This window comes from Panthera tigris, chromosome D1, assembly GCF_018350195.1.
Source record: "Panthera tigris isolate Pti1 chromosome D1, P.tigris_Pti1_mat1.1, whole genome shotgun sequence".
Lineage (NCBI taxonomy): Eukaryota > Metazoa > Chordata > Mammalia > Carnivora > Felidae > Panthera > Panthera tigris.
The window spans coordinates 96,345,091-96,366,622 of record NC_056669.1 but is presented as its reverse complement, the minus strand read 5'-3'; the positions used below and the strand labels follow the sequence as shown (position 1 = coordinate 96,366,622).

At 55.0% G+C, this 21,532-nt stretch overlaps 1 protein-coding gene across 4 annotated transcripts in view; it reads right to left on the bottom strand.

Moving 5' to 3' along the window:
* The window catches only part of TSPAN18 (tetraspanin 18), a 185,993-nt gene that overhangs the window by 31,237 nt on the left and 133,224 nt on the right, over positions 1 to 21,532 (bottom strand). The window lies entirely within an intron of this gene.

Genomic DNA, 21,532 nt, shown 5'->3' with positions numbered 1-21,532 from the left:
ACAACCCCTTCCTCTGTCCCAGACCTCCCGCGGGGCTGTTTCCATCAGAGACCCTTCACCGACCGAAGTGCTTCCTTCAGTAAGCGTTACCTCCAACTCCCTCTTTTCACATTGGATGCTGAAGCCCAGAGCGGGGCAGGGTCTTGCCCAAAGTCACACAGCACAGCTGGAGGAGGCAGGAGCTCCCGATTTTAAGCTCTTCCCCCACGCAGGCAGCCTCCTAAGACTGACATGTTAACTTATTTTGGCTTCGGAAAGGATGGGCACACACTACCTCCTGAACCCTCCCAACCCCCCGGGAGATGGGCACTCCTGCTTTACAAAAGAGGAAACTGAGGCTTAGAGAGATGAAATCGCTGGCCCAAAGTCACACGGTAGGTTGGAAGAATCGTTAGGACAAAGCAAGATTCCTTGTCCTTCTGCACGGGCTGTCTTCCAGAGGTGTGGCCCTGGGAGCTTTGGGCTGCGGCCGCCCAGAGTGACCCTTGCCACAATGCATGCCTCCCATTCCTTCCATGGGCCCCGGCTCACCCCAGACCCAGGCCAACGGCCCCATCCTCCCGCCTTTGCCCGGAGACCACCTGTTTGCAAAGGCCTCCGGGGACACAGGCTCTGTACCCTCCCGCAGGGACTTTCATTTGCCACCGTCAAGGTGCTGAAGGCAAGGCAACCAATTTGAACTTGGGCATGAGCAGAGAGAAGTGGCTACTCTGTATCAGGCCCAGGATTTGGCCTCAGGACACCAGAGTCCAAAGGCTGGGAGGGAGTAGGGCAGGGCAGAGTGAGGACGCCGGCCCCCCCCCCCCCCCCAGAGCTCCACTGTCCTCAGGTCCCTCTGAGCCCCCGGCAAAGTTTCTCTGACAGCCAGCCACGGGCAGTGATCCAGTGATCCAGTGATCCAGGCAAAAGTAGGCGTGTGAGGAGGAAAGGAGAGGGTAAGACTTTCCGAGCCAACAAGGAGGTTCCCGGTCCCCAGGAGAAACCCTTCTGGGTTGTGGCAGGGATACTCAGGTTCTAGGAGATGGTATGGCTACCAAGGGGATGAGGAAGAAAGCCAGCCTTCCAGTGGTGAGCAGATAGGAGATTTTAACTCTCTGGAAACCCTCCTGCCTTTGGAGAGAGCCTGGGGCTGGGGTGGGGGTGGGCACAGCATCTTTTCTGCCTCCCCTGGAGGTCTGAGATGAAACTGAATCCAGGAAAGGATGAGCCCCGGTGTCCCCTTGTCAGGAGCGGGCGCTCTGGGTCCTTCGCCACCCACCCCAGCCCTGAGTCACCTTCCAGGACCAGAGAGACCAGGAGGGGCCTGCAGGTCTGGGGTCCTCCCATTGGGCTCACTTCCTGAGGGGCACCCACAGGACAGTGTTGGGGGAAGAGCCCATCCTTAGGGTTTTCTTTTTCTTTTTTTTAGTTTATTTATTTTGAGAGAGAGAAAGAGAGAGAGAGATAACGAGTGAGGGAGGGGCAGAGAGAGAGAGAGAGAGAGAGAGAGAGAGAGAGAGAATCCCAAGCAGGCTCCACACCACCAGCAGAGAGCCTAATGTGGGGCTCGAACTCACGAACCTTGAGATCATGACCGGAACTGAAATCAAGAGTCCGACACTTAACCGACTGAGTCACCCAGGCGCCCCACCATCCTTATGGTTTTCTAGCACATCTGTGCCATCGGGAGAGGGAGGGTTCTACACAAAGGAGGTCACCCCCATCTAATAGCCAAAGACACTAGCATCCAGGGGAAGAGGTCCCCCCAAGGGCACACAGCACAGTCAGGGCTGGATGACATCATCCAGACCCCCAGCCTGGGTGCTCCCTGCCACACTGGGGGGCAGCCTTGGCATATGCTGGGGGTGGCCTCAAAACCCCACCTGGGGAAAGCCTATGGGAAGGGTGAATGTGGAGACGGCAGGAGCCACACGACACTGCCTCCATGACTGGAAGGGACAGCGATGTGGAGCACTGGATGTGTCCTATGAACGTACCGTTGTTGTTGGACCTTTCCCCCCAGACGTAAGGCCTCAGTGGCCGGAGCTGTGTCTCCCACTTCCCGTGAGTCCCTTCAGGGGACAAGAGGAATACTGTCGACATAATAACTGCTTCTGCTTCACATGCACCAGAGACCATGCTGAGCACTGTTCCAACATCATGTACGATGGGGGAACTATTCCTGAATTACACCAAGGCTCAGAAAAAGTGAGTGAGCTTCCCACGGTGGCCCAGCTGGCAAGGGGCAGAACCGGCTTCAGACCCCAGAAGGCACAGTGCTAAGTGCTAGGGCATCTACTGGCTGACAACACAACGCAGAGCGAGTGGCAAAGAGAAGGAACCGGCAGGCAAGAGTCCTGGGTTCAAGTCCAGAAAACTCTGCACAGCCTGCCCTCTCTCTAACCCTGGTATCCTTCCTCTGTTTCCCAAGGCCACTGCATCTCTAAGCCAAGTGGGGGGGCGTGAGCCCTCATCCCTCCCTTCCCACATTTCATCGCCCCTCAGGGCTGGGAGCTGCAAGAGACCCTTTGAAAGACTTGGAAATCCATCCCAAAATATGCAGGGCTGTTGCTGGGGCAACCTGGCTTGCCACGCTGCCAGATTTAAATACTTAATGGCTTCTCGGGTATTAAGGGGGCCTGGGAACCGGGTGGGAAAGGGCACAGGTCTGAGCTGGGGTGAAGGGGTGGGGGGACCCTGGCAACTCCTGTCAGAGAAGCCCCCCTACGCCTCCCTCCCTCCCCCCTCCCGTGCAGGGAAGGGCGCTGAGGGCTCCTGGCTCTGTAGCTGTCTTTAGTGTCCGACAGGATAGGGCAGATTGTGGCTGGGACCCAAGTAGTGGGTGAGACCCAGAATTCCACTGCTGGGGTGAAGGGGGTAGGTGCCGGAGTAGGGGTTCTCTTTTGCAGGTGGACAAGAGGAACTGACTTTTTTTGCATACTATGCGGTTGGCACTGTGTAAAGTCCTTGCCTTCTCTCCTTTAAGCCTCACTGTAATCCTAGGGGGCAGCCTATTATTATTCCCAATACAGCTGAGACAGCTGGGATCAGAGAGATGCAGTGACTTGCCCAAGGCCACACAGCTATTAAGTGGCGGACTTGAACCCAAGGCCGTGGGCTCCAAAGCCACTGCTTTCTTCTGCTACATCTACCAGAAGCCAGGCCAGAAACAGTAACAGCTAGCATGTATGAAGCCCATTCTATGGGCCAGGCACTGTGCTAAGGGCTTTACATCTTCTTTTTTTTATTTTTTAATGTTTATTTATTTTTGACAGAGAGAGAGAGAGAGAGAGAGAGAGAGAGAGAGAGAGACAGAGCATGAGCGGGGGAGGGGCAGAGAGAGAGAGGGAGACACAGAATCTGAAGCAGGCTCCAGGCTCCAGGCTCTGAGCTGTCAGCACAGAGCCCGACGCGGGGCTCAAACCCACAGACCGCAAGATCATGACCTGAACTGAAGCTGGACGCTCAACCGACTGAGCCACGCAGGTGCCCCAGGGCTTTACATCTTCTAACTCACTTAACCCTTCCAACGGCACTGGAAGGCAGGCACTGTTACCCCCATTTTGCAGATGTGACAACGGAGGCCCCAAGAGGGGAAGTAAGTAAGACACCAGGACCACAGGTAAGCAAGCAGAGGAGCCCGGATTCAGGCCTCCACAGTCCGCTCCGGAGCTGGTACCCTTCAACCAGCTCTCCTTACCCCGCATTTAGAAGGGTGTGTAACAAAAACAACAAATTAGTTCGTTAAGATCAAACTTAAGATCTTTTTACCCTGGTGCTCTGTCCACACCCTCCCAAGCTGGGTAGGATGGCAAGAGGAAATTCTCCCAACAACTTAGTGATAAAGATGAGTCAGCTTGAGGTCTGCCTTCACTGACTCGCTCTACACACAAGACACATGTACACAAACCCACACGGACAGCAAACGCAGACACAGCCACGCACACATACACTCACGCACAGACACGTGCACACAGACAAATGTACTGACATATACAGACACACACACACATACACACTCACAGATATGGCCACTGGTCACTTTCCTGCCTAACTGCATTAGCCATAGTGTCATGAAAAAGACATCCAAAGTCATCTGGCCCACACCTCTGCCCACGTCAAGAATACTGGAAAGGGGCAAACCAATTTGATCTTACTCTTAAAGTTCTTCAGTAAGGAGGCTAAATAAACCCCGCCGTTTCATTCTGATGTCTCCTCAAGTAAGGAAGTTCCTCCTGGCATCTCAGCAAATTCCATCCTGCTTTACATTAATCACAACACAATTCTTTCCATTAATACCCTGCTTTACAGCTCCCTTCTGTTTTCACACTCTTGCTTAATCCCCACAACCATCCAGCCAGGCAGGCAGGGCAGAGATGATTTTAATTTATCAGGAGTAGGGCCCAGAGTCGTCAAGGAGCTTGCTTGAGACGACACAGCTAGCTTCCCACCTAGGTGTCATGCCTTCTATTTGGCTGCTGATGTTACCCTTGTTTCCAGGAGGCCAGGCTGCTATCAATGTCCCGTCAATTTCACTGTGCTCCTCTCTGCATTGAGATAAGCTCAGCCTGTGTTCAGTGAGGGGACTTCCCTGGCCCTGGCTCACCTCCCTGCTGTCTACATGATGCCTGGTATAGCATGGAGGATAGGTCCCTCAAAGCTGGGTTACCCCAAAACCCCACACCCTGAGATGTGCTGGGGCAGATGGGTGAGGCTTACCCCTCCTCACCCACCAGGGTGGGATCCCTGAACTACCCCTCCCCTCTCCACCGCCCCCCTCGCCGCCCCCAGGGCCCAGGAACTGTTGCTGGAGCAGAAACCATGCCTGCCTCCTCCCCGCCAACCTCCTGTCTTTGGGGGTCACTGCCCAAGTTACATCTGCTTGGTAATAAATATTAGAGGCACTGGGTCTTCCCAGGGCAACTGCAACTGATTCCAGTCACCTGGCCCGAATTAAAGAGGCCACAACCCCTTCCCATAAGAGGAATGACTACAGGTATTTGCAGCTCAAGTTCTGGAGGGCCAAGAAAAGACAGAGCTCCTGCCTGGCTGAGAAAAGCCTGTGAGGAAAGGAATCAAAGGAAAATCTGGGGCGGGGCCTGAGCAGACAGGCAGGAGTCAGAGAGCCCTGTTTTCTTTCCTCCCCATAAAAAAATCAACCCAGCCCTAGGAGCCCTAAAGAAAGATGCGGGTCAGGGGTGGGGGAGGGAAAGGGCTGGGCTAGAGTGGAGACAGGTAGGGGGCGGGGGAGGTGCTCAGACAAAGGGGAATGAAGACATAGTCCATCCGTCTACAGAAGCCTGGCCACCAACTCCCACCAAACATCACGATTTCCAGGCCAGAAAAGGTGCTGGCAGTCCTGGCCGGAAGCCTCGGGGATGAGCAAGTATTCAATCTTAGAGCGTGCCAGGAGAAAATTTCTACTTCCTCCTGACAGTATGGTAATCATAAAAAAACAAAACGTCGGGTCCTGGTTTCTCCATCTGTGCAATGGGACAGAGATCCCCACCTTGCCCTTCCCATGAGCTGGTGCTGGGCAGGATGGGAGGAACCAAGGGAAGGATCTGGCAGGTGCTCACCTAGAGCGGAGGTGGCTACTTTTCCCTTAGAGGGCCAGGTAGTAAATATTTTAGGCTTTGCAGACCTACTGTGTCTGTCACAATGATTCAACCCTGCTTTGTTCGAGAAAGCAGCCACAGAGAGCATGGAAAGGAATGGACATGGCTGTGGGCCAATACAAGTTTATTTACAAAAGAAAAAAAAAAAAAAAAAAGACCAGGCAGGATTTGGCTCACCAACTGTGGTTTGCGGAACCCTGACTGACCCTAAGGAATATTTAGGGACTTACCTTGGGTTAAAGCTGCAGATTAGAAGTGGATGTGGTTCCCCTGTGGCGCAGGGGGCAGAGAATGGGAGAGAGAACAGAACCAGGTCCCAGAGAACTGGGTTCCAGCCCTGGGTGCAGGCTGTGCAGCCCCTGCCAACTGCCAGCACCTCTCTGAGCCTCAGCAGCTTCTCTGTGCCCGCAAGGATAAAGACGGAAGCACCTCCCCAGGTTATCGAGAGGGTCTGAGGAGCCCCGCGGGGGTGGTGGGCAGTGCCCTCAGCAATTAGCAAAGCCCGGCTGGGAGACTAACTTCACTGCAGCAGGCAGGGCTCTGGCTGTGGCCCTGGCAGCGGGTGAGGCCCACTTAAGAGTTCCGAGTGGGGCATGCAAGGGTCTGAACAGCACTGGGGGGAGCTTTCCAGCAGGAGGCACTGAAGGAGCTGGAGCTGGTCACCCTCTGATACCACGGCCGGACCTTACTGCAACTCATTTAATTTTTGCAATAAGCTATGAAGCAGGCACAATTATTATGGGGAAATGGAGGCAGAGAGATGTGAAGTAACTTGCCCAGAGCTGCACAGCTACTAGGCCGGCATTTAGAACCCAAGCAGTTAGTTCCAGCATCTGGGCTCAGAGGGTGTCTAAGAGGTCTCAGAGCTGGTGGGGCAGACCATGGAATTCTCCAGAATTAAGAAATACACTAGAAAAGAGGGTATGGCGTGGGGGGGTGGGGTGGCGGGGGGGAAGGCTTGGGAACTAGTCTTTGCTTTGTCAACAGCCAACAGCATAACCTTGAGCAAGTTTCTTGTCCTCCTTGGGCTGCTCTGGGGAGGCAGCATGGGGAGTGGCCAAACGCATCAGAGTGACCAGGGGAGTCATCTCTCCCACTCACTCACTACCTGTGTGGCTTCGGCTCCTCTGAGCCTCTGTGTACCTTGTCATCTTGTGTATGTGAACATCGAAGAGACCACTCTGCCCAAGACACGGAAGCCATACCTTTTGCTCACCCGTCCTGGGCCCTGAGCCAGGCTCACAGCTCCCACTGCCAACACTGAGCAAACCTCTAGGTGTCCTCGGTTCCATTTCTGGGTGGAAAGGATTCAGGTATTGTCCTTTCAGGAGTGGAAATGGTGGTCTGAATATTTGATGAGCAGACCCCATCCTTTAAACATGTAAACACAGCTCAATGTGTAGCCTCCAGAGCTAACAAATGCCCAGGGAGTAAAGAAGTCAGGGCTCCAGAAGGCTCAATGAAAAAGAACTCTGGGGGCAAAGGAAGGTGGGTCTCACCCCCACGGGCACTGGATCACAAGGTGCATGGAGTGTACCTGAGTTTGGCAGTGAAGGCCACGCACCCACTCGAGCACACTGGAGTTGCCCCGCAGAGCACAGACAGGAGAGGTGCCAGCCACCCATGTGTCCCCTGTGAGGCCGGGGTGACAGCACTGAGAAAAGGGCTATGGGAAGGGGCTTCGGGCCTGGCTCAAGTCAAAGGCACACTGGCACCTTTTTTGCAATTCCTGAGACGTAAGGATAAAAGGTATGGTCTTTAGTCCGGTGATCAGGGTTCAGATTCCAACTTTACGGCCAGCCTGTGCCATAAAGAGTCTAGAGTCTTGTCTCTGCCACTGTCTGCTCTCTCTCCTGTCTAGAAGTGATCTCATGTGTGTGCGCGCGCGCACACACACACACACACACACACACACACACACACACACTGCCCATTTCCTGGGGAGGTGGAAGGCTACCTGCTTATGTCAGCTGAAAAGCTTCTTTGAAAGCACACCTCGCTGGGGGCCTGGACATAAGTCCCCTAGCCCAGCCCTGGAACTGTGACCCCCAGCAGGCGGTGGCCGCAGTTAATTTAGAGGCTCGGCATGTGTGAGCCCTTCTACAAAGCTGGCTTGCCCAAGGCAACCTCAGGTCTGCCCGGGCCCTGCTGGGAAGAGGGGGTCCTGGGGCGCTTCCTTGCTGGGAAAAGGAAGAACCTGGCAGGTGTTTCATTTCCCCCTGGCTGCCCGGTAATTAAGAAAGGAAGACTCAGCCAGTTCATGGGGCAGTGACCACATGGGGATGGGGGGGGGGGGACACACAGAGCAGGCTTTAGAAGGAAGCTGTCCTAGGCTCCAGCGTGACCTTGAGCAAGTCACTTCGTGTCTGAGCCACCAGGCCCTGACCACGTGTGTGGAGCTGGGTCACGTCCAGGGGGACGCACGCAGCAGGGCTATGCTGTAGCTATCACGTGTGTTGGGGGAATGACTCTGAACTTTGCTTGAAGCCATTAACCTCCCCCATCCTCCCCACCACCAGGTGCCTCCTTCCTTGGTGTAATTCTGAATAGCAAATGCTGTTGGAGAAGAGATTCCATGGGAAACAGTCTTAGGTGAGGCATCGTATCAGACTTTCTAGGGTAGATGTTCCGGTAAGAGACAAACTTCAAAGAGAACCTAGATCCCGTTATGTGAGTGAGCAGGGGCGAGAGGGGTGGGGCCGAACCACCTCCTCGCCGTGTACCGTGGGGCCTCAGCGCCTCCCCAGTGACGGGTAATCGGGGTGATGCAACGTGGGTGCACCCAGAACCAGGCCCGGCATATAGCGGGGGCTCCTGGAAGGTCCACTCGCATTGCTGGGCTCCAGGCGGCCGGAAATGTCTGCCTGTTCACATGTACCCCAGTGAAGCCTTCCACAACCTTCTGGGTTCCCAGACCACGAAACTAGGACAAAGCCCTTCAACGGTGAGAGAGCCTTACAGGATTACAGCTGACCTGTGTGAACTGGAAATCCCCAGGCTTTTTTCTTTTCCACCCTTCTCTCTGCTACTTTTCAATTACCTCACACCATTTTAAGGTCATGTTTCTCTCTGAAACATGGATTTAGGGATCCTTGGCCCAATTTCACCAGTGATGCTCAAAGAAATCTTTCTTCCCAGGTCGCCCTGTCCTGATCATGCGGTTACAGACGACTGGCTACTCCCAGAGGGGACTGGCCCTCCCCGGCAGTGGCAAGGGTTCAAGTTCATCCCCAAGAATGGTAGGCTGCTTCTCCCTCTACCGCCCATCTTTTTCCCAGCTTCTCCCCCATCAGCGAGGCTCGGCTGACTGGGCCAGGATGGAGGGGGAGGCAGTCAGCTGTTGTCCAGTCAGAGGAGACAAAGAGCTAGGTGACAAGCCATCCCTTACCAATAGTAGAGAGCCTGGCCCTGAGGCTGCCACTCGTCCCTTGCCCAGAGACAACCTGACCCAGAGTCAAGAGCTGTGGCTGGAGGAATCCTCTACCCCCTTGTTTACTTATTCCCGTCAACATTTATAAGCCCCCTCCCCCATCACTGAGCTCATCTCCACCCACCCTCCTTCTCCCTCAACCCACTACAGCCATACTGGTCTCTTCCACACGGCAAGCACATTCCTACCTCAGGGCCTTTGCACCTGCTGGTCCTTCTGCCTGGGACTCTCTTTTCCACATGGCATAATCCCTCATTTCATTCAGGTCTCTGATCAGATTCCTTAGGACGTCCATCCCTGACCACTCCCACCCCCCCCTCTCCCCACCAGCCTAAAATAGTCTCTCCCTCTAGTCACTATCCGACCCTTTGTTGTTGACGCTTATCTCCAACAATGTTTTCTTCCTGTTATTTATCTTCTCTCCCCTTCCTCTGAATGCGGGGGGTGGGGGGGAGCAGTGACTTTGTTCTGCCTGGTTCATTGCTGAATCCCAATGTCCGGTACAGCACCTGCCACAGTGTGAGTGCTCAGTGGATATTTGGGGAAGGAAGGAAAGAAGGGAGAGAAGAATGAATCTCTGTGTGGGCCTCTTATAAACTTCTGATTTAACCCTTGCTAAAATCTATCGAAAGATACAGCACCAGCTATAATTTGTGGGACCCAGTAAAAATGAGGGATCTCTTATTCAAAAGTGAAGAATTTCAAGATGGTGGGGCACCTGGGTGGCTCAGTTGGTTAAGCATCCAACTCTTGATTTCGGCTCAGGTCATGATCTTGAGGTTCATGAGTTCAAGCCCCACATCGGGCTCTGCACTCTCAGTGCAGAGTCTGCTTCAGATCCTTTGTCTCCCTCTCTCTCTCTGCCCCTCCCTCCCACGCTCTCTCATAAAAATTAAAAAAAAATTTTTTTTCAAGATGGTAACAGCAGAGCATTAAGCCAAGTGTGGGGTCTTTTTAAGTATAGCCCCTTCCCCCAGCATCTGCCCAGATTGCATACTGTGACCCTGGCCTTGGGGGTGTGTTATTACCATTGCCACTGTGCCATTCAGAGATAAGAGGATCAGAATGGTGTAGGGTTTGTCCAACATCACACAGCATTATGCTACGGCTTAGGACCTCACACAAACCCCTGCTTCTCTGTTCCTGCATTGGCTACGGAAGAAATCTTATTATCCACACACACCTGGAAATCTGGGGACCCAGCCCAGAGAAGAAAGTGAGAGAGCAAAATTGCCTGGAAATCTGTTTACCTCACAAATTCATATATATATATATATATATATATATATATGTCATATGCATATATATGTCATATCACATACATATATATGTCATTTTATTTCAAAATATTTCCACAGTTGTTTTTTTAAATTTTTTTAACGTTTTACTTATTTTTGAGACAGAGAGAGAGAGCGCATGAGCAGGGGAGGGGCAGAGAGAGAGCGAGACACAGAATCCGAAGCAGGCTCCAGGCTCTGAGCCGTCAGCACAGAGCCCGACTCGGGGCTCGAACTCACAAACCGCGAGATCATGACCTGAGCTGAAGTCAGACGCTCAACCGACTGAGTCACCCAGGAGCCCCTCCACAGTTGTTTTAATATAAAAATAAGGTATAGTTCTCCAAGTCTTTGAGGAGTATTGGTATTCTCTTAGTACATACTGGGCTGATCCTGAGAGTCTGGGTACCCCCGACTCGGGGAAGAGTGCCCCAGGCCCTGCAGGTACCTACCACTCAGTCGAAAGAGCATCATCCAAAGTAGAAGACCCTAGCACAGGCTCGACGCCCAGTACCGCCCCCAAAATGCTAGCTTCGTGCCTTCATTCATTCCCTCCCTCCTGCTTGGTCCAAGGGAAACCTCCTCGGGGTGGCCACAGACCCAGATGGCAGGGAGCCTCCCACAGGCCTGCACAGAGACGCCGGCCCTCATTATTCCAACAGAGACAGAGGGGAGCCCGGGCGTGGCTCGCTCCTCCTGGGGAAATGGGCCTCGGCCTGTTTATGAGCCTGCTCAGCCAGCCAGGTTCACTTGCCACGTTAATTGGAACACGTAATGCTTTGTTAATATAGTCTAATTTGGGGAGGCTGGCGCACTGGGGTCTCTGGGGTCGGGGTACGGTGTGGGGGAGGGGAGCCCCTAAAGGTATCGGCAAAGAGGGCTGGGAGAGTGGCTGAAACGCTCTTTGGTGTTCGGCACCTGCCTTGCAAAATGACATCTTAATCCAGCATCCAAAGGCTTGAAGTCTGTTGTGCGGCTGTGTGTGTGCATGTGTGTTTCTACGTGTATGTGTGTGTATGAGGGTGTATGTGTGTGCATGTGTGTGTGAGCGGTGAATACGGTGGCCAGCGGATATGTGCAACCGTGTGCGTGGGATAGGAGTGTGCAGGACCGTGCGGAGGGGGGGAGGGAAGGGAACACAGCTCTATCACACCTAAAGGCAGAACACAGTGGTCTAATTTTGAGAACGCAAACAAAGACATCTATTTTCCCAGGAATGGCTCACCCAGCCCCTATTAACACTAATTAGGAGGCCTGGGAATTCCCCATAACTTCATAATTACTGTTAACAGACTTCACAGGGGCCGCGAAGGAAATGGAACACCCCTGTCCTGTTTTCACAGCCAAGGTGATGATGGTTCAGGTGGGCACCCCCCCCCCACCACCCACCAGGCACGGGGATTCCCCCAGGGGTCCTGGGTGTTCAGACTGCCCGGGAGGCGGGGAGGGGGCGGGGAGGGGGCGCCCTCGTGGGGAAAACTCACTCTGTGGAGGCTGGGGAAATAGAGTTAGGAGCCCAAGGAGGGCATGGACACATGCCACCATGAGCCTTAAGCTTTGAGTCTGGAGGTCAAGGAGCAGACAGACCACTCCAGGCCTCAGGCCACCCTCTTAGCCCCTGTCCGTTAAGATGAGCCGTATTTTAAAGGTGGCATCAAAGAGCTGGCAAGACCCCAGCAGTGACTTCACGGTGTCATCAGCCCCCCCCCCAACCTGCTGCACCCTGAAGCCAGACGCCTTAGGAAACCACAGTTAAGCCATCACGGGGACCCCTCAGCTGCTCGCCAGCGAGATGGCCACTTCTGCCAGCTGACAGGCGCAGGGACTTCCCAGAAGCAGCCCTGCGGCCCTTCCCGCGAGGCCTCATTCACGCCTACAAAGACCCTCCCCCTCGGCCACCCCCCTCAGCTCTGGCGGTCCTGCCGCAGGCTCTGCAAAGGCCTGTGGGGAAGCAGGCGCCAGCGCTGTCCCGGCGGTCCCCTGTGTCTGCCCCCACTGGCGTGATCTTCCAGCCCCCACCCCCAGGAAGCGCTGTCCGTCCGTCTAGCACTTGGGGCCTGGCTCTGCTTCCAGAAGACAGCTCTTTGTTCTTTGCTGTCTGCCCAGAATCTGAGATTCTCCATGTATTACAGAGCTGAAAGGCTATTTTCTTAATCATGTTAAAAAGGGCTCAAATGGTTTCAAATGCTGACTTTTGATGCTGTTTCTTTTATGCTTTATACTCAGCTGACTTCTATCCTTTTTCTCATAAGGAACATGCATTATTTGGTATTATTCATTCACAAAGCATCGCGAAAGGGCCATTCCGGCCCTCCCACTCTGATGCCACCAGGTCTCTGCAGGTGCTGCAAGGTGGGTCCGGAATACCTTTGCCCCTGTGGTCAGCCTAGAGTACTTCTTCTCACCCTTCAATGCCCAGCTTCACATTTCCTCAGCCGTGAAGCCCTCCCTGATTTCTCCAGCCGAGGCAGTGTTTCCTTCTGCTTAGTTCCTCAGTTTGGAGATGAGAAAACAAGGCCCAGGGAGGGGCAAGGGCCTCGCCAGGCCTCACAGCTAGGTCAGGGGTGGTGAGGGCTACAGTGGAATCCAGAAGGGCTTTTCTTTACAGCCTCCAGGGGGTGGGGGGAGGTTGGCACACACCCCGCCCCCCTTGATTCTCAATACCCCCTTCCTTCCCTGGAGCCAGTGCCTGCCCTGTCGGGAGACAGCCTTGACCTCCATCTTTGTTCTCCTCAGGAATGAGCCAGGATGCTCCTCTCTCTGTGCCCCAGGGGCACAAATCAGTGAGGCATGGGATGAACAGAGAATGGCCTGGTTGTTGTTCCACAAAGGGACGTGTGGACAGGAAGCACTTGGGACCCTTCCTCCCTCTCTGGAGCTCAAGGCTGTCTGAATGGCCACCCCTGCAAGGGCCAGGCAGGGCCTCCCTGCCCACCCAGCCCCTGCCCTGGCCTCTCCCTGGCTGAGCCGCTGGAGGCCACGCCCCCTGAGCCTGACTCTCAGCTTTGCCCCTGAAGAGCGGCCGTTTCACATACCCGAGCCTTACAGATTACCAGAAATACTAGTATTTCATAAGACAACCTACCATGTATTAAGCATTATTCGGAGCCAGGGCACTGGTTAGGTGTTGTTGTTGTTGTTAAGTTTATTTATTTATTTTGAGAGAGAGAGAGAGAGAGACAGGCGGTGTAGGAGGGGCAGAGAGAGAGGGAAAGAGAGAATCCCAAGCAGGCTCCACACTTTCATCGCAGAGTCCGATGCAGCACTTGAACTCATGAACCGTGAGATCATGACCTGGGCTGAAGCCAAGAGTCGGATACTTAACCGACTGAGCTCCCCCCGCCCCCGCCCTCCGTCGGCATCCCTGGTCAGGGGCTTTATATACCCCATGGCTCATCCGCATGACTGCTTGCCCTTTCAGTCACCTGTTACCACTCCCATTTCCCATGGGAAATGTGAGGCTCATGGGAAATGAGGCCACTCCCCCAGGGTCAAGAGCTTGAGGTGACTGAGCTGGGACTTAAGTCTGGACCTATGTGGGGGTTATAAGCCTGGCTCCCAAGATAGTTATATGGATTGGATGAGATAATTGCACAGGCTAAGCGTTCCACAGATAATAACGCGTCGAACGTTACAGCTTGCCTCATTTTCATTTCATAATGAGAGCCAGCACTGTGGTGACGTGGCCCGGCCAAGAGTGGATAGGCAGGCAAGGCATCTTGGGGACCTGGTAAGAGGGGGCAGACCCCCTCCCCCAACAACCCCCCGCCCCGCCACGCCCCAGCAGATCCTACCCCTGGAAACCCCAGGGCCCAGACTGCTCCTAGCCAGAGAGTATTATTTGAGAGTAAATATTATTTTACCCTCCAGCTTAATCCAGACCAAGCTTATCTTTCCCACCGAAAAGCCCACAGCCCGCAGCAAGTTAAGCCCTTTGCTGCTTTCCTAATTGCAGGTTTGCAGCTTTGCTGGGGGAACACCAAATCTCTGGGAAAGCCCGATAAGTGGTCTGGTATTTGGCAGTGGCATCAGAGAGGCTGGCTCTGGGCTGGGCCGTCCGGCTTTCCAAGCCCACGCTGGGTTGGCTGGGGGGCGGGGTGTCCAAGGGAGAGAAGGCAGCCTGGGGCACATTCCCCTTCTGCGCCCCAGGGCAGATCGAGCTGCAGTGCGGGTAGGGGAAGTGAATCGTGGCCTCCTGTTTCATGCTGAGTCCCATTTGGCTAGAAAAGTAAAACGGGGGTCAGTGGGCTGCCAGGCCCATCCTTCTCCTCTTACACCACGTCTGTTTCTTCCTGCCTCTTCCTTTGAAGCATGGGAAGAACTCATTCAGACCAGAGGCCCTGAGCCTCCTGTGCCCCAGGTTTCTCTAAGGGGGGGGGGCCTCTAGATGGCGAGCAGTTCCAGCAGACTCCATGCTGCTGAAGGCCGTTGTAGGGATCCTCAGAAGGTCCAAGGGGCCAGCCTGGGTCAGATCGGCCCCTGCCCAACCCCTGTCTCGCATCCTCCCCACGTGGCTCTCCACCGAAAAGCGCTGGTGGGGCGGACGTAGACGCACGTCCAGGCGGGTGGGTCTGCGTGGGTCTTGTTGGCAAAACTAGCAACAATGGGTGCAAGTTACAGGAATACGAAGTTTGCCCCGATTACAAAGAGGAGTATCCCCCACCGCATGGGAAGACTGGAAATGGGGTGCAGCTGTTACAAGATGGATTTGAAGGGGGTGCCACGCAGCTCAGTTGGTTAAGCGTCTGACTTCGGCTCAGGTCACGATCTCACGGTGTGTGGGTTCGAGCCCTGCATCGGGCTCCGTGCTGACAGCTCAGAGCCTGGAGCCTGCTTCGGATTCTGTTTCCCTCTCTGCCCCTCTCCCACTCATGCTCGCTCTCTCTCTCTCTCTCTCTCTCAAAAATAAATAAACATTTAAAAAAAAGTTTTTTTTAAGAAGTTGGATTTGAAATCAGACAGACCTGGGGTTTAAATCTGGCTTCACCCACTTCCTACCTGTGTGACCCCGGGTAAGCGCCTCAACCCCTCTGAACTACAAGTTCGTCGGCTGTAAAATGATTCCATCTTGGCGGACGAACCCAAGGATCACATGACATCAGCAAGCCTGGCACTTACCATGTGATCAGGACAAGCAAGTTTCTTTTAGTCCCGGGGTTAGTGAGCTGGCTGTCGCCACGGGTATTCAAGCAGATGTCAGAGGGTCCTCATGTAAGGTTGGGCACACAGGATCTCCTTCCTGCACTAGACTAAAGATTGCACTCAGTGTCTCCAGGAGATCTCCCAGCTCTAAGAAAACACACCCAGGACGTGGCCTCGGCCGGCTGTGGAAAGGTGGGCGTATCAGTGAGTGGGCACCGTCTCCTCGCGCCTCTGCCAGGATATAAAAAACAGGCATCCACACGCGTTATGTGCTTCCATGTATATGAGATGTCCAGAAACGGCAAACTCTCCAGAGGCAGAGAGGAAACGGCGGGAGCCTGGGGCTGGGGGTGGGAACAGGAACTGATGGCAAGTGGATACCAGGTTTCTTTTTCGGGGGGTGATGGAAATACTCTCAAAGGACATCGTAGCGATGTTGCACAACTTCTTACGGTTACTACAAGCCAGTGAATCATGCCTTTAAAACGAGCGAATTTCACAGCAGTGAAAATTATACCTCCGTAAAGCTGTGAAGAAACCCCAAACAGTGACACCAGCAACAAAGTCCAGAGGGGCCGACGCATGGTTGGGGGTGATGCCATGGTTGGGGGGAAGCAGTGGCAGTGGCAGCTGAGGCCTGAGGTCACCACCGGTTTGGGGACTCCTTCTCCACCGGTGGGTTCACGGTGGCGCCCTCTGGTTATTCCTTACCCCGTGGGAGAAACTACTACCCCCCACCAGCTGGCCTCACTAACACCCTGAAGTGAAGCCCCAGTGATACGGGGAGGCAGCTTCTGCAGAAGGATGGGGAACCTGGGAGGTGGCAGCATGAGGGAGGAGGCCTCCAGGAGACAGGCCTCCCAGAAGCCTCCGCAGATCAGTGCTGGAGGGCGGCTCGGGGCATCTTAAAGTTTGGGGTCTCTAAGTTAGGAGGAAAGCCGAAGGCGTGGCTTGGCCTGGTCTGTAAGGCACTGGTGGGTCCGCTTGAGGGAGGTGGGGATAGAACCAATCACGTGCTGGGCACTGCTATCTGCCAGGGAAGGGCTGACCTCTCTCCTGGGGATGTGACACCCTCGGGCCTGCAGATGAGCAGAGAAGACCGGTCTCCGCTCGGGGTCCACACACTGAGGAGAGATCCGACTTGCTCACGGTTGCTCCTGTGCAAAGCAGGAAAACAACTTTCAAGGCCATCTGAGCACTGCTGTCTGGACTGATAGCAAGCTCTCCGTCGCCAGTAGTATGTAAGCAGAATTCAATGAACACCTCTCAAGGAGTCGAAAATAGAGGACTTTGAAACCCCTCCCAGTCCGGCTAGTTGGGGAGGCCAGGAATCCTTGCCGGTCGCTTCCCTCAAGAGTTAAATCTGCACTCAGAGCGAAGTGGAAAGGCCTGAGCCATCCTGAGGGAGGGGGCCTGGCACCTCCTCTACCAGGACCGCACCTCCTCCAAGCGCTCACCACACGCCTGCACTGATTGCTGGTTTGGGCTAACGTGATCCTTGAATACACACAGGCCAGGCCAGGCAGCTCAGGGCTCCAAGCGAATGCACTGGGGCCTGAACTACCCCAGAGGCGGGGGCAAGGGAAGCAGAGGCTGCCCGCCCAGAGCTGCTGGTAAGCCGGTCAAATGGGGCCCTGTCTGGCCCTCCGGCCAGACGCCGGTTTCATGCAGGGGCCTTCCCTCTCCCCAGTTCTGGCCTCCCCAGGGACTCAGGATCCTGGCGGCAGTCTGCAGGTTCCCTCCCCTCAGCCCCAGACTCACCGCAGGATGAGCTCATCAGAGGCCCCTTCCCAAAGGGGAGCCCCAGGCCTGGGAGAGGCCCCAGCTCCCTTTCCTGTGCCTGCCTGGCCCTAGGAAGGCAGTGAGGGAGGCTGGGCCTCCAAGGAGAAGGCCGGGCTGGGGCTCCCCCACCCCCCAGGCCACCTCCTCTCCAAGGTGCTAGCACGCCAGCCCTGAGGGGCGGAGGCCAGGCGCCTCCTGACCCAGCCCACCATCGGCCTGGGCCCCTCTCAGGCGCTCCCAGCCTCCACCCAGCTCCACCGTCAGAGGGGCTCTAGGCATGCTGCTGCATTTCTTGGTGCAGCCACTAGGTCTGGGACCTAGCCGTGCGGACCGTGGTCTCCTCTCCCTCAGAGATGGCAAACGGAGACTCTGGAGTGGAAGGCATGACGCCCAGACTAATCACGGTGCAAGACAGAGTGTTCCCGAGGTACAAAGAGACGGACAGAAGAGGGCCACCCGGGCTCCAGCATTCAGTAGTGGCTCCCCGGTGTTCGTGTTCTGGCAACAGGGCAGGACTCCTCCAGGACCCAGGGTATCCCCGCCCCACCCTGCTTCCTACTCCCCATCCACCACAGGCTCATCCCTGCCCTCCAGAAGACAGCCCGATACCTGCTGTGGTCCAGAGACCCTTCACCTCAACCACCCGTCTTCCCAGGGTGCAGGTCTTCCCTCCCCCCTGCATAAACCTTTTCACGGCTCTCCAGCACTCCTGGGGAAAACCCAACTCAGAGCACAAGAAGCCCATTGATGAGCCCTCCCCTCCCCCCCCATGCTCCTCCCCCACTCTGCCCCAGCAACACCACTTATAGGTCCTGGACGCTTCTGTTCTATCATGCCTCAGGGACTTTGCATGTGCTGATCCCTCCGCCAGGAATCCACTCCCCTCCACCAAGTCACACACAGATTTCTTTGTCCACCTCTAAGTAAGTCATTCACAATCCCTATCTACGTGGACTGTGTCACCGTGGGCTGTGTCACCCTGTCTACGTGCCACTGCATCACAGGGCCCTGGACCACTTGCCACCTGCCTGTTGCTCAGTGAGCCTTGAACTTCAGCTTGCATCTCCAGCCCCGGGGGAGCCTGTTAAAGTCTAGACTGCTGGATCTCACCCGCAAATCTCTGATTCGTTAGGTCTGGGGAGGGCGTCTGAGATCTGCATTCTAGCAAGTCCCCAGGCAATGCTGAGCTTGCTTGTCTGAGGACCACATCTGAGCCCTCTGAGATCGATCTTGTCTGATTTTTCTTTCATTTCCAGTCTCTGAACCAATCTGGTTTAGAGTTGGCGTTCGGTACCCAAATACACGAAAGGTCCCGGTCTATCTGTGGTAGCCAGTGTGGATGGCAGGAGAATTTACTGAGACAAGTTTTCCTGATTTGTTTGCTCTGCTGTGGGAGCTCTCTCTCTCTCTCTCTCTCCCTTTTCCCAAGATGGCGGCCAAGCCTTTGGATCCCATGTCTTGGGGGCTGCTGGCTTCCAAGGCCAGGCACAGAGGTTGCTGGGCTAGGAAGACCGTCCACCCTCTGGGCCCTGGAAACTTCTCGGCGGGGCATAGGCTGGAGCCTGTGAAGGTGGAGGCGTGTGAGCCTGGGCAGGGGGGCAGGCAGAGGTGGCAGGCCCGGGGAGAGGGTTGTTGAGCGTCTCTGGATATCAGCAAGAAGTGAAAGTGGGGGGATCCGAGAACGACAGGCTCGAGTGCTGGAAGAGCCCTCCCACCAGGTGGCAGGACTTCCACGGGGCCACCCTGAGAAGCCTGGGCAAGGCTGGAAGGCTATGCACCCAAACTCACCGCTTGGAGTTGCAGCCAAACTCCACTCTTGGGTCCAGGATGGCGTGGAAATGGCCACGGCCCGCTCGCCCTCCCTGGACCTCAAGGCTCGCCAAAGGAGCCTACCCTAAGTGTTCTGGGCCACACAGGGGCCACCAAGACCCCTACAGGATGCTATTCGCGCTATCGTTTTCTTTTTTTTTTTTAATTTTTTTTTTCAACGTTTTTTTATTTATTTTTGGGACAGAGAGAGACAGAGCATGAACGGGGGAGGGGCAGAGAGAGAGGGAGACACAGAATCGGAAACAGGCTCCAGGCTCCGAGCCATCGGCCCAGAGCCTGACGCAGGGCTCGAACTCACGGACCGCGAGATCGTGACCTGGCTGAAGTCGGAGGCTTAACCGACTGCGCCACCCAGGCGCCCCCTCGCGCTATCGTTTTCTAAATGACAACACTGAATTTGACAGAGGCTAAGTAACATGCCCTGGGGGCAAGAATCCTCCCTCCCCAATATGCCTGGGATGGAATGTCCTTCAAATGGGTAGCGGGGCTCCGTGGCAGATGGTCAGAGCTAAAGAAGTAAAGGCAGATGACACATTTGGCACCATAGTGGTGCTAAAATTCAAACCTGCTGTGGGTCCACTTAGTGCCAGTGATCCACCAGGCCCCATGCTAGGTCCGGGGCTGTTCCTGATGGAGGGAAGGAGTGTGGCACCAGAGGGCACAGCTGCGGACGTGCAGACTCTCAGGAGGCGGACAGGAATGAGCGAATGTCTTGCCAGGAGCACGGAAGCTCGGGCTGGACTGAGCCTGGGGCTCCCTGACAGAAGAGGGAGCCAGGCCTGCATGCGGCCAGACACAGTGTCAGTGAGTCTGTCCCTCCAAGCCTGGCCTGAAGGTGGCCTGCCCCAGGCCACCTGCCAGGACTCCAGAACCCGGAACGCCGGAGACCCTCAAGACAGAGAGCAAACTGCAGCCAGGATGCCAGGCTATCCCCTGCTCCAGTGGCACCACTGAGGCCTGGACTTCTGGCCTGGACGGCAATTCAACACAACAGCCACCTGATCGCTGTCCTCACCTGACTGCACACTTGTCCCCTGCTCCTGGGGAGAAAAAAAAAAGGGAGGAGAGTTCCAGACTTGGGAAGCTGCACACTAGGCAAGGGAAGGAACTGGCTGGCGGTGGATGAAGCATTTGCTTTTTAATTTAAATCCTCCTGGATCATTTGAATTTTTAAGGACCACGTATTACTTCTGTAACAATAACTTTTAAAAATAATTTTATGTCTGAAAAATGCAGAGCAGTATGCACAAATCGGTTTGGAAGAGAGAAGTCTATGCAACATATAGCCTAAGGGGTCATTAAACACATCACCATCATCGTTCTGGTACATTTACCATGTGCCCAGAGCTCGGCTCTGTGTTTTTATCCCCATTATTTAATCTAAGCTCATCACGGCCCTCTGTGTTGGATGCTATTAGTGCTATCATTTTCTAGATGAGGACACCGAATTTGCGAGAGACTAAGTAACATGCCCGAGGTCACCCAGCCCTGGAGCAGGGCTCTAAACTCTCGAGTGTCAGGAAGCAAGTTCCACCCTAGATCAGGGTGTGCGCGCCGTGCCGCCTCCTGAAACTGCAAATGAGAGATTGACAAGCTCAAAAACCGTTTGTTCTGAGTCCGCTCTGTGACTTGAAAACCACTGCGACTGCCCAGGAACCAAAATCAAAAACAAAGCCAGAGCCTGGTGTCTCCAACCACCTTGGAAACTTGGACCGAGGCTAAGAAAGCATGTATTACGGGGAGCCCACTGCCGCCTGTCCATCTGTCCATCCACTCACCAGCCACTGACTGAAGGCGCTGCGTGCCCGGCTCTCTGCCGGATCCTGGCAACCGAGGACCCACGTGGGCGAGAGGCCCACGACCACCCAGAAAGGACCAGGTGAGCACAGGGCAGATTGGACCCCTCGGGGCCTTCCAATCCGCTCTGCTTCCTCTGCAAATTTCCAAAAGCTCTTGCAGTTGGAGATCCAAACAGACATCAACAGGGGAATGAATGAAACACAACCCTGCAATCCGTGCCCGGTGGCAAGCCACTCTTCTTCTCCAAAGCACTTAGTTTGCATAACGCTGAACCAGGGCTTGGCAATCCAAGCGGTCTCTCCGGTCGAGGTGTGGTACCAGGCCAGTTAACTGCACTGGGTTCTCTGGCATTTCACCCAAGCCTTTGCCCCAAGATGGAAAGGGAGAGGGTAGGAAAGATCCGGGAGCCTGGGAGACAGGTGGGATCTCTCCCAGGGTTCCAGCCTGCAGAGCTGAGCTCACCATGCTCGGCGTGAGGTCCCTTGGCCAACGGTGTCGGCGGGGCCAGCTGAAGGTACAAAGCGCGCTTTGCGGCAGCCTGAGCTGCTGAGAGCAGGGAGCTTGGGTGTCCCGTTCAGCTCTCAGAGGCCCAGGCACACAGCAGGTGTTCAGGAAATATTTGAGTGAATAAATGTAATTTTGAGGAAGGCAGCTCTCCCCCACGGGAGGGGTGT